Source organism: Lissotriton vulgaris, chromosome 1_1 (assembly GCF_964263255.1).
Source record: "Lissotriton vulgaris chromosome 1_1, aLisVul1.2, whole genome shotgun sequence".
NCBI classification, from domain to species: Eukaryota; Metazoa; Chordata; class Amphibia; order Caudata; family Salamandridae; genus Lissotriton; species Lissotriton vulgaris.
Genome location: NC_141685.1, coordinates 884002017 through 884015953, shown reverse-complemented (window position 1 = coordinate 884015953; position 13937 = coordinate 884002017). Strand labels below are relative to the sequence as shown.

At 45.7% G+C, this 13937-nt stretch overlaps 1 protein-coding gene across 19 annotated transcripts in view; it reads left to right on the top strand.

Moving 5' to 3' along the window:
• RBFOX2 (RNA binding fox-1 homolog 2) overlaps window positions 1–13937 on the top strand; it is a 617871-nt gene that overhangs the window by 500422 nt on the left and 103512 nt on the right. The window lies entirely within an intron of this gene.

The window sequence follows — 13937 nt, the reverse complement described above, 5'->3', positions numbered from 1 at the left end:
AGTTGGAGGGCGAATCTCGCAGTTTTATTCCCAGTGGTCTATTATAACATCGGACCAATGGGTATTAGACATTGTACACAAGGGTCATGCCTTGGAGTTCAGAGATTCCTCCAAATTCTCCACCATCAGGCCCGCCACCTCCCCATCTCGAAGAACTACAACATCAGGTTCGTCTTCTGCAGTGCAGTCGAAGTGGTTCCTGTATCTCAGCGAGGGAAAGGTTTCTACTCGCGGTTTTTCCTCGTTCTCAAAAAGACGGGAGAGTGGCGGCCCATTCTGGATTTGAGGGCTCTCAATCTGTTCCTAAAACAACAATCTTTCCGCATGCTGACGTTATCGGAAGTCTTGCGACTTCTCTGCAGCGGAGATTTTCTAACAACAATAGACCTGAAAGACGCCTATTTTCATGTGCCAATACTCCATCGGCATCGCCAGTTCTTGAGGTTCAAAGTAGGTCCAATACACTATCAGTTCAAGGTGCTACCTTTTGGCCTGCGTTCAGCACCTCGTGTCTTCACGAAGGTTTTGGCTCTGGTTATGGCTCATCTGCGTCTTCAGGGAGTTCAGATTTTTCCTTATCAGGACGATTGTCTTCTAAAATCCCAATCTCCTCAACAGCTGGTTCGCGACACACGTCTATGTCAGCAGATGTTCGAATCACTGGGGTTAACCATCAATATGGAGAAGTCAACCTTTGCACCGCTGCAAAGAAGAAACTTCCTGGGAGCAATTCTAAGACACGGACCTGTCAAAAGCCTTCATCTCCCTCGAACGTCTTCAAAAGATAGTTCATCTCTTTTTACAAAAAAAAAAGATAGTTTGTCTAGTCTCTCTCATCCGGTCAAAGCAGTCAGTTTCTGTGCCGACGTTAAAGTCGTTTCTGGGGATGGCCTCGTCCTGTATCGCCCTGATCCCGAATTGCAGGTTGCACACTCGTCCTATACAGGAAGAATTGGACCTGCAATCGCCCTGATCCCGGTGTAGGGGTCTTTCAACGACCTGGTGAGGGTAACGTCCCGCATGAAGAACAGTTTGCTTTGGTGGGAACAACCATCCAATCTGGGCGAAGGAACTTCGTTTCTGGCCCAGTCTCCGGATCTGACGTGGACTACAGATGCGTCTATGGAGGGTTGGGGCGCTCATCTCCAGAACCTTTCCATCAAAGGCAAATGGCGACACAACGAACCTGGCATATCAACCGGCTGGAGTTGATGGCTATCTTCCTAGCGCTCAGTTCATTCTTGCCCGTAGTGCAGGGGGAGTCGGTGCTAATTCAGACAGACAACACCACCAGCATGCACTACATGAACAAACAGGGCGGCACAAGATCTCAGCCACTGTCTCAACTGGCTCAAAGGATTTGGGACTGGGCTCTTCGTCATCAAATTTCTTTAACGGCGGTCCATCTGCCAGGAGTATCCAACATCCTGGCGGATTCTCTGAGCAGGTCCAAGTCATCCACTCACGAGTGGGAGATACATCAGCCGACCCTAGACCTGGTGTTCCGCCGTTTGGGTCATCCCATGATAGACCTCTTTGCAAGCCCAGTAAATCGAAAGTGCCGATCCTTCGCAAGCTGGCATCCACACCCAGAGTCCAGCGGAAATGCCCTTCTCATGGATTGGACCGGGCTGTTTGCTTATGCATTTCCACCGATTCCGTTGGTACCGAGGACGTTGTGGAAGATGTGCAGGCAACCCTGCCACTTGATACTGATTGCCCCTCGTTGGCCCAGGCAGGCATGGTTCTCAGAACTGCTTCAGTTGTCCCAATGCACACCCATTCATCTGCATCCACGTCCAGATCTCCTGACGATGGACGAAGGTCGAATTTGCCATCCAGACCCATCAACGCTTCAATTATCGGCAGGGAACCTGAATACGTTGAATTTGCAAATTTAGATATGCCCCAAGAATGCAGAGACATTCTTGCGTCTGCTAGAGCTCCATCAACCATCAAGACGTACAAGCTAAAATGGAAGCGTTTTTGTCATTGGTGCGCTGCATCCAATATCCATCCAATCAATTCCACTCCGGAACAGCTTTTGCCTTTCTTTCTGAGCCTCGCTCAGTCCGGTCTCTCTCATGCCACCTTGAGAGTTTTCCTGGCAGCTATTTCAGCTTTCGACACGATGGTTCGACATCTCTCTGTTCATCCAGAAAATCCGACAGTTCTTTAAAGGTCTCTTCAGGAAGTTTCCTCCAGTTAGGCGCCCTCCTCCAGCATGGCACCTCAACGTGGTGTTGTCACAGCTCATGAAGCCTCCTTTTGAGCCTATCCACAGAGCAGACATCAAGTATCTTACCTGGAAGGTTGCATTACTTTTGGCGTTAACATCTTCTCGTCGTGTAAGTGATCTTCACGCTTTTACGATCAAGCCTCCATATTTGCAATTAAAGCCCGATGGAGTGTCACTTCGTACCAATCCTTCTTTTTTGCCGAAAGTACCTACTGATTTCCATTTGAACTAACCTGTCTTCTTAAAGACTTTTTTCCCGGATCCAAGATCTCCGGCGGAACAACGATTACATTCTTTAGACATCAAACGTTGCCTAAAATTTTACATTTCGAGGACTACCCCTTTCCGTAAATCCGATCAACTGTTTGTAGCATATGGGCGGATGCGGAGGGGACACTCAGTGACAAAACAAACAGTTGCAAGATGGCTCTCAGCGGCCATATCCTTTTGTCCTCAGCATGCTGGCAAGCCTTTACAGAGTTCAGTGAAGGCACATTCGACGAGAGCGATGGCGTCATCCACCGCTTTGTTTGCTGGGGTGCCTCTACACCAGATTTGCCGAGCAGCGACATGGTCCAGCAGGCACACCTTTACCAGACATTACTGTTTGGAGGCCATCAACGAAGCGGATACCGCAGTGGGGCAAGCAGTGCTTCGTCATCTTTTTAAGTAAGGTGAGCCTCTGTTCCCTCCTCCTTTTCTTTCTGTGATTGCTATTTGCTTTTAAGCTGTATTTATTGTCTTCAAGTTTGGAGAATGTATTTAGCAATCCCAGCTCTAGGAGGTTACTGCTATCTATTCTATTCAAGCATGTGAATCTATGAAAGACACCCCTAATACTGGAGAAGAACAATTGTTACTTACCTGTAAACAGGTGGTTCTCCAGTATTGGTGTCTTTCATAGATTCACATGCGACCCACCCGTCCTCCCCTCAGAGGCTCTCTTCTCCTCATGCACTCTACTTCACTTTGGTGCTACGAAAATCTGAGGACTGGAGCTTCTGAGGAGAAGGTTCTAGAGGGTGCTTGAGCCTGATTGGCCGCAGTTTGGACTAGCATAATGACACTGATATGTTACAAATGAGTTTTTCTCTTTATAATGCATTCCTATGGAGGAACCATTTTAGAGGTTTTTCAGTGTGTATTATCTCTATTTTTATTATGTATTATATTATTACACATATATTTATTAGCATTATTGCTATCTTTATGTACCGTGGGACTCCCACTTCGACGGGGAATATTCAAGCATGTGAATCTATGAAAGACACCAATACTGGAGAACCACCTGTTTACAGGTAAGTAACAATTGTTCATACTGAAGGAAGAGCCTTCAAGGACACAATCTCGCAAGTAACAATCACAACCAATGCATCAATCATGGGTTGGAGTGCTCATATGAAGGACATTGTGGGTCAGGGACACTGGAGCACACAACAGACATTGCACATCAACATGTTGGAACTTGTAGCCATCTAGATGGCCCTCTAAGCGTTCCTACCAAACATAACAAGGAACATTGTCCTATGAACAAATAATATGATTGCAAATTATTACATTCAGAAATGGGAAGGGACCCTTTCCATCCAGCTGGCACAGAACATTTGGCAATGGGTAAACAGTCACAAAATGCTCCTCCTGGCACAAAATATACCAGGGCAGGACAACTTCTCAGCAGGAGGCACCAACAAGTTCACTAGTGGGAAATCCACACTCTGTTAGTGCACAATACTTCCACCAGTGGAGAACCCCCACAATAAACCGGTTTGCCACTGCCAAACTCAAAATGCGAAAGCTTCACATCCAGACAGCCACACCCGTAATCCAAGGGGAACGCATTATATTTGAACTGGTTACGTATATTTGCTTATGCTTTTCCGCCTGTCCCACTCATTCTTTATTGGTCAGGAATCCCAGACAGACTTCATTAACTTTGATACTCATAGCTCCCACAGAGGCTCAGGAACCATGGGATACATCACTACTAGAGCTATCCCTTGTACCTCACACAAAGCTACCCAACTACCTAAACCTTCTCACTCACAGCAGGGGCAGGGTGAGATATCCAAATGTTCAACAGCTCACTCTTGCAATCTGGCTCCTGAGGTCATAGTTTGGATACCTGAACCTACCTCCAGATTGCAGGACTATTCTTAAAGAGGCCAGAAGACCAACCACAAAGGTTTGCTATGCAGCAAAATGGAAACGTTTTGTACACTGTTGTGCTTCACTAAACATTAAGCCTTCTCCAACAGAACAGCAACTAGTGTTACCTGTTACATTTGCAGAAAGCACATTTAGCATCTACTTCCACACGCCTACATTTAGCAGCCATTGAGGCATATCTACAAAACAGGAAGCACCAATCCCTCTTCCACATTCCTGTCATCAAATCCTTCATGGAAGGATTAAAACGAATGACTCCACCTCGCAAACCTCCTGTACCAGCATGGAACCTAAAAAAATCACTACAAGACTCATTGGGCCACCATGTGAGCAACTACATAATTGTCAAATTCAATTCTTAACATTGAAAAACATAAGTGTTCCCAGATAACCTACGTTTACATACAAACCAAAAATTCCCACCAAAAGTGAGATCACCTTTCCATTTAAATCAAACTTTAGAGTTAGTAGTTTTCTTTCCAAAACCGGAAACTATGGCAGTACGCGCTTTACATGCACTTGATGTTAAACAAGCACTGCTGTACTATTTGGAACGTAGAAAACCGTTCAGAAAACCCCAATTGTATTTCTCACACAGAAAGGAAATGCTATTTCTAAAACGGGAATAGCAAGATGAATTGTCAAATGTATCCAGTTTTGTTATGCCAAAGTAAAACTAACACTACCAACCATGCCAAGGGCTCATTCAACATGAAAGAATGAAGTAACCATGGCTTTTCTGGAGAATATCCCTCTCAATAACATTTGCTAAGCAGCAACATGGGTGAACCCGCACACTTTAACAGAACACTACTGTGTGGATGTTCAAGCTAGACAACAGGCTCTAGTTGGATAAACAGTCCTTCAAACATTATTTCAATCAAACGCATCATCTCATGCCTAAAGCCACTGCACAGAAGGTACTGCTTTACAGCCTGTGCATAGCATGTATCTGCAGCCAACAAATGCTACAAATGGAATATGTTGCCCTGTAAGCATCTATTCCTAGCATGTAGTGCTGCAGATTCAAATGCATTATCTTGCCTCCCCGGCAGGTATTAGAAAAAACTAACTTAGCAGACTATATACTCACTGTATATATATCAAGGGGAAAAACATTATCTAACAAAGGAATGGTTGACAATGTGCAGTGTCTCGAGGGGAAGAGAGATGAGGCACAACGCCGATCATACATTTTTCACGAGTAAAAAGTCCAGGCCCAACACTAGATGACAGGAGTATGCATAGCATCTGCAGCACAATACGCTACGAATTGATGCTTGCAGGGTAAGTAACCTACTCCTTCCTGTGGTGCCCAGAGGCCTCGACCAGGGGAAAGCGACATGTCTGGAGTCACATATGCCATTGTCCATGGGTGGAGAAGAAATATAGGTTTTCTACAAAATTCCATCCGGACATCAAGGAGAACATACCAACAGACTCTTACCATGGCAATAGCTCGAAGAGAGCCAGTACTCTCACATCTACAGGCAATCCTCCAGACACGGAGAGCAAGAGTATACATGGTGGGGAGGAGGATGTAGAGGTCAGCAGTGGTGCATTGCAATTTCAAACTTCCTGCTTATCTGCCTTGCCCACCAACAGTAGGGTGGAGTTGAGGAACTCATGCAGCACCGACGAGAAGAGTTTAAAAAGAGGGCCAACAAATCTGGGATTGCTGGACAATTGCCAACACTTGTCTTAAATCTGCACTGGATGCAGCAGAGACTGCCAGGAGGCAACTATGCACTGCCATAACTCTGCATCAGCATGCCTGGCTTCCTGGACACAGAAAATTCCTTAGATTTATAGTGAACAGTATGTACTGCCAATTCAAGATATTAACCTTCAGAATAAAATCAGCAGCAAGAGTGTTCACAAAGTGTCTGGCTGTGGTCGCAGAATACCTCAAAAGAAGGGAAATACATGTGTACCTTGATATGGACAACTGGCTAGTAAAGGTAAGGACATTCAAGCATTGCAAAAACAGCGTACACACAATCATAAGGACACTCCACAGCCTGGGATTCTCCATTAACTGCAAGTAGTCGCCACTAACGACATATAATGAATCTATTTTCATCAAAAATTAAAGGAGGTTTTGCAGCCTGAATCATGTTCAGGGTTCACATGCTGTGCATTATTCCGCCATCTAGTGGTTTGGTCCGGAATAGTCTGCTTCTATGTTTTCATGCGTGTCGTCGGCCACCATTTGGTGCTAGGTCCATCCCTTGTGACATCAGACCAGACGGCTCCCCGGACGTTCCTGTGCATGGTGGGCATCTTCAGATTCTTTTTCAGTCTGGAAGCAAGGGAAGAAAACCCGAATTTTTGGACGAAACACCCATTTTGGGGAGATTTTAGCGAAAGAACCATTTTACATTGATTACCAAGGTACTGGTAAAAAAGGATACCTCCGGCCACCTTTTCCCATCGGGGGACCCATTGGGAGCAGCAACCACGCAGATGGACCAAAATGAGGCAAAGTAGGGGCCATGGTAAATACCCCTTTCAAGTTTTGCCTTGATTGACCCCACAAATTCGCACAACTCGATACACACGACGTCTGTAACCTCAGTTTGCCTGCTATGTTCGGCTGCCAGAAACAGCAGGTGTCGCTGAAGTAGTTTGGTCTCTTAAGCGATGAAAACTAATAGGGGCAGCCGCAGAATCAACACACGCAGGACCGGTTGTTGAAATCCTTGAGGGGGACGCCAAGAGAAGTGGCGTACTGCGAAAAAGATCCAAAGGACGTCAAAGAAAGCGAAGAAGGCAACTGAGACCCCTCAGTTACCAAGGGTGGCAAAGAATGCACAGAAGGCCAGCCCAGGCATCGAAGGCGATGACCAAAGGTCAGCCACGGCTGAAAGTATCCCACAGACCTCATGCCAGGGATACTGACGAGGGGAAAACGTCAAAATCAACGAAGACAAGTGCTGGACGAGAGGCCTTGATGGATAAGACCATACCTTCGGAGGCGGAATTCACTGCATCAAAGAAGAGGATCTCCACAGCTTCTGAGGCTGACTGGGCCCTCAAAGAAGATGCCTGGAGGCAGAAATGGTGACACTCCAACATAAGGAGTTCGAGGTGCTAAAGGAATACAGAATTCCTTTAAAACCTTCCACCACCTCCGAGACAGAGGAAGAAGATGTCAGCGCTCTGGCAACACCCAAACCTCACAAAGACTAAGTCGAGGAAGAACTTCCCAGAAGAAGAGGAAGCGACAGCAACTTTCGAGTAAGAATGGAACGACTTTGACATGGAGAGCCCTGAAGAAGAGGTCTATCGCAATCTCTCAAAGACTTCGCCACCAGACGACGTAGCCTTTTACAACAGCTTCATCAAGAGAGTAGCTGATACTTTAAGGTCCCCTTAGAAAAGGAGAAAGGAGTCTCATGTTTCCTCCAAGAAACATTAACAACATCCTCAAAGGGTATACAATGCCTCCCTATGCTTCCAAGCATTCTGGATCAGGGCAAGGAGGCTTTCAAGGAGCCTGTCTCAGCAAAAAGAGTAACAGCAAGGGTAGAAAAGATATACAAGCCCTCCAATAAGGACCCAAATACATTCAAGGGAACACAGTGGCTGGCTCCATCATTGTTGCCACAGCAAGAAGGAGCAATGCTCATTCCTCCATAGGCCCACGTCCAGAAAGGGAAAAGTAAGAAAATAGACATGGTGGAGAGGAAGATGGAAAAGGAGGCAGCAACACAATGGCTCATCACAAACTCTAATGCACTCCTAGTTATGGCCACCAACAATGGAATGTTATCGAGGAACTAATAAACTCCCAGAGGAGGATAAGAAAAGAGCAAAATCCATCTTACAGGAGGGGAGAACATAGCAAACACCTGCCTGAAATCCGCTATAGACCCAGCTGAATACAGCCAGCATATAAATGTGCAAAGGTACAACACCAAGAAGACATGCCTGGCTCAAAATCTCAGGCCTCAAACAGGAAGTACAAACATCCACAATCAACAAGCCCTTGACAGGCACCCTGTTTGGACGTGAAGTAGATGAGTACCTACAGCAAATAAAGGATAATGTAACGGCCAGAGCTATGGAGCCCAGCAACATAGTCAACTTCAGGAGAGGAGGATTTAACCTCAGAAGACTCACAGGTCTTGAGGGGTGGAGGGTGTTCTCAAAAGGGCAACAGCAAGCACAAGGCAATGGAAAGCAGTTTAGCCTACAGTCCGGATACCAATCCTGGCAGCAGTAACCAAAGCTGTCCTTTTGTGGCAGAGGAAGAGATAGGTGACAACCCTCAAGAGGAGGAGGAGCAAACTCCAAGTGACTTGCCCACAAAGAAGGACTGCTGCACAACCCCAGTGGGAGACATAGTAGCTCATTACCCACAACAATGGAAAAACAACTACAGACCATTGGATTTTAAATGTAGTATGCCCCGGCTATTGTATAAAACAAAAAAAACTCTACCAAAGAAGAAAACATTCCAAAGAACAAAACTTTTACATTTGGAGGAAGTAAAGGAACTCCTAGAAAAGCAAGTAATAGAGAAAGTAACAAGGAAAACTACTCGCCTTATTTTTTTACCAATCTTAGATCTCAGATTCATAAACAAATTTATTTGCACACAGCATTTCAGAACCGTTTGAACCCATGCACAAAGAACTCCTGTATATCACAATAAAGACTGCATTCTTGATAGATATAACATCTCTACGGAGAGTAAGGGAACTACAAGCAATAACTATTGAGGAACTATACATGGAAATTTTCAAAGACACGATTGTCCAAAGGACCAACCCTCAGTTCCTACCTAAGGTTGTAAGCAAATTCCATATGAATCAAAGCATTCAGCTAGCAGTTTTCCTCAAAGACCTGCAAAAATGATTAGAAAGAAGCCTTAATACCCTGGATGTAAGAAAAGCTTTAATATACTATCTACAGGAGACAACACAATTCTGTAAAGGGAATAAATTGTTTCTCTTACTCAAAGTCCAACAAAGATGCACCTGTGACAAAGGGGACAATTGCATGTTGGATTGTAGAGGCAATTCTAGTATGCCATTCCTCATTGGGGGAAACAAACTCGCGGTCAAGAGCACACTCAACAAGGAAAAAAGGGCAACCCTGGCCTCTATCGCCAATGTGCCAATAGACACTATGCAACTGCTACAGGGACATCTCCACACACCTTCCCCAAGCATTGTGTGGATATACAGATGGCAAAGGAAAATCAGGTGGGACAAAAAGTACTTCAACACCTGTTCGCAAGGTCTTCCACATCTTACCCCAACCACCTCATGGTAGGGGAAACCGCTACATAATCTAATGCACAGCATGTGAATCCAGAAAAGGATTCATGCTGCAAATCAAAATAGTCATTTACCAGTAGGAATAGATTTGCAGCTTGAAGAGTTTTCTGTATTCACATGCAACACACCCACCTCCCCACAGATGAGGAAAACAAACAGGTGGGAGAAAAGATCACATAAAAGAAAAGACAGAACTTAAAACAAGAAAAGTAAAGCCATCCCCTCAATTACAAAGAAAAGCAAACCAGAAAGAATCTGAAGGTGACTACCACGCACAGAAACTTTCGGGGCGCTGTCTGACGTCCTACAAGGGATGGACCTAGCACCAAATGGTGGTAGACGCCCACGAAAAAAATAGAACGTGAAAGACCTTTCCAGACCCATCCACTAGATGGCGGAAAATTGGCATCATGTGAATCCATAAAATTCTTCACACTGAAGAACGACTCCTACTGGTAAGTAACAATTTCGTTACTGCCTTAAGAATGTGCGGAATGAGAAATGGATAGTGAAGCTGATATTTTTGTTCGGGAAAATGTTGACAGATTGGTGTGCTTTTTTTGCCTTATGAGGTATCTCAGAAAATATGCGATGGATTGCAGTTTTCTTCTCTGCTTTCCCCGGCCATTTGCAAGGTGATTATTTTGATGATTAAGATTTTTCATCATCAACCTGAAGCAAGTCTCCAAAATAGAAGTCTGCTCGAATGCTCAAATAGCCATTAGAATTGTACATCAATCCAAAGGTCTCAGCCGAGAACGATGTGAGCAGAGTTGGAATAGGCACCCCTCGTACACAAGAAACAATGTATATCTTTGAAATGGTGCCCTTTGTGGATCATGGACTTCACTGTGGACCCATCTCATTGGTTGTAGGTTTTTTTCATTTAATTTATTAAGCTACTGAAGTGTAGGTAGCCGGCTCTTTATAGAGTGGACCGAAACAAGGTACCCTATGTAAATAATCCAGGCAACCCTTGTTGGTTTACAGAGGCAAAAATGATAACACGAAATACTCTCTTTTGTGGTAGTGTGGACGAGCAGTTTAGGCTTATCAGGGGTAAGCATTTTTTTCCAAAGTTTTATATAGTGCAAACTGGACCCAAATTGAGTGTCAGAGCGCTTTACATAGCACCAGTTGCTTTACATGAGTACTCGCTGAGGTAATAAATGAGATATACACACTCCAATAAATCTGAGACCAATTCAGAAAAATAAGTCTTATTTTATATACGTTTTGATACCAAGAACTTCGTTATCAAGTAAGTACTTTTTTTAGATATCTATTTTTCCAGGTATGTAAAATGTTCACTTGAATGTGTCTTTACGCAGCAATGCTTTCCTATGGGGAAAAAAGGCATATGTTGCATAGTTATTTACAGTCTGTTTCTAGAGGTGTGGTTGGGGGCCAAGGCTTAAAGTACCACCAGCAGTTACTCGTTACCTGCCCTGGCGCCTCCAGGTGAAGAGGGGCTGGTCTGGTTGGTAGCTTTGCATGCCATGCTGCCAATGTGAAGAAAGGAGGGGGGCACCTAGAAAACAGACTGCAGAGGGCGACTTGGGGACAGGGCCGAGAGCTCCCAACAGGGGCCTTCGGTCAAAAGGAGCCAGGGAGCACAGCTGGTTTGTTGGTACCCAGGCTGGGACGCTTGGATGCAGAGTTGATAGGTTGGCTGGGCTCTGTGCGACCAAGGTCCTCCCGGTTGTCGGTCTTGCCAGTTAAGGGAGCAGAAATCAGGACAACGGGGCCTCTCTGGAAGTGGGTCTCTGCTGTGCTGACGTCCCTCAAATCCTTCTTGGTCTCTGGACTGGTACCCCTGGGTGTTGTTGCTGTGCAGCTCTGGTTGTTTCTGGTGTCCTCCCACTCTTTGGAGGTGGGCAATTTGACTTTCAGGGGCACAGGTACCTCTTCCTGGTGGGCTGCTGTGTCAGGCTGGCCAGTGAGTAGCAACACCGTAAACTGAATTCTGCTTCTTCTGTGATTGCAGGGGAGTATCTTCTCCACGGGAGACTGCTGGCAGTTTGCGAAGTGCTGGCGTTCTACCGGGGTTCTTGGTAGTTGCTCCTTTACAGGACAAGTCACTCCGTAATTATGGCCAAAAACGGTGTCCTCTTCTTCTGGATCCGTCAAATCTGAGTTTGTCAACCTGGCGTGGCTTCTAAATATTCAATTTAGGGGCATTGAGTTGAGTGACTGGTAGTAAGCAATGGCCTACTTACCTTTAGGGCTAAATGGGGTACACGCTCTCCGACTAGCTGATCTTCCCCCCTGTCCTGCCATCAAAGTGGCCCAGAGGGGAGGTGGCATTGCCTGCTGTAGGGGTGACTTTCATTACCTGCTTGTGCCTGCTGGCATGGCACACAGAGGGCGTGCTATGTCGTGTCTTCACTTTTCTCCACACCTTGTCACAGCCTGCAATGGCAGTTTGCATAAGTGTGCTGAGGGGTCACTTGGGATAGCACAATACATGCTTCCAGCCTTGGGAACCCTCTTTAGCTTCATTGCCCTAGATACCAGGGTTCCAATTTACTAGGGACTTAAGGCAGTAATACAGGTATTGCCAATTGGGGGAACAGTTGTACAGTTTTAGGAAAAAAGATCTGGCGGGGACTTTGATAGCAGAAATCCAGTGCACTGCTGTCGAAATTGCATCAAATACCAGGCAAAATGAGTGTGACCATGTCAAAAATGGGCACTTTCCTACACAAAGTGACTGTTTGAACCTCTTTGACTTTAACAGAATACTGCAGTGTTAATTTTACTGCGGAGGCTCCCAGCTTGTAGTTGAGGATAATTCAAGGATGTGAATTTATGAAAGATTCAATGCTGGAGACCATGACATTTATCTGTGGGCTGAACAGAGGCGAAATGCTGTGTCCTACGTCTGAGGACTGCCCTAGGTACTCTTGTTACAGTACTTACTCCCTTAGTTTTTAACATTTTCCATCATGTTTGAACAAAGCTAGCAGATTTCGTTTTGAGAATTTAAAACTTGTAGGACCAAGATTTTTGTATTATAATATTTAGATTCATCCTACAGCATTTAAAGGAATGTAAGCTTTGCAGCGAGTTCCCACGTATAAAGAAGTTTTATCTGAGTGGATGGCTCTTAGTGTTCAAATGATGAGCCAACCTGAAACCCTTCCCTGGTCCGTGAAAATCAGTAATCCCCATAGGATTCTCTTTTGTCTGTGAAAGAAAGTCATAAAAAAGTGGGAGGAGATGGACGAGTTAATGAAGCATCTGCAGAACCATACCAGAAGAGGGCACGCGCCCTCGCAGAGGAGGGTAATAGCACAGTGAACATGTGCGTAAAATCAGCAGTCAATGCCACACAGTGGCAAGACAACTGATGGCAGCAGCAACCTTAGAGGCATGCTTGGCTATGTATCTTTGAGTTCAAGAATGCGGTTCAGGCCAACATTATCAACACTCCTTTCAACGGATAACACCTGTTAGGGAGTGCAGTTAATGACCCATTGCAACAATTGAGAAAGGACGACTACACAGCAAACTTGTTTGCATCCTACAGTTAAGAGGGCAGCCGAGAAGGGGATGCTGACTGAAAGAGGAGTCCCTTGTAAGAGGTACCTATGGTGCCAAGGGCCTGATTGCCTAAGAAGGGCCCCTGAGGGCTACCGCATGTATTATGCCAAACTCAGTCACCTCACCACAAACATGCACCCCTGCCATTGCAGCCTGCATGTGTTGGTGTAGCTAAAAGTGGAGAGTCAACATGGCACACATCGCTGTGTGCCATGCCTACCAGTCACTGCATGAGGCATAGGTAAATCATCCTTAAGGCAGGGTGCATTATACCTCATGTGAGGACCTATCGGCATGATACTATTGAAGTATATTCTTAGATATTGGAAGTGCAGTAAAGCCATTTAAGTGCAAAGTCCCTGCCACCTTTGCACTGCGACCGCACCCCTCCTAGCAGGAGGAGGCCCTCTTCCTGTCTTCTCCCCCAATGTCAACAGGAAGACAGATGAGAAAAGCTAGCAGGCCCGGAAGGTGTGCCCCCCATCCCCCGCCAACCCATCCCCCAGGAGGGGGAAACGAGGTGAAGCCCACTCCTCGGTGCCCACCATCTTGCTGATGGAGGGCAGCCCCCAATCCGGGTTAGGGAATGTGCTCACCCCCCCTCCCCCCCCCCCCACGTGGGGTGAGCACATCAAGGGTGTTGTCACCCTAAGGTAAGTAGCCCATTGACTACTACTTCAAGACCCCTAAATACAGTA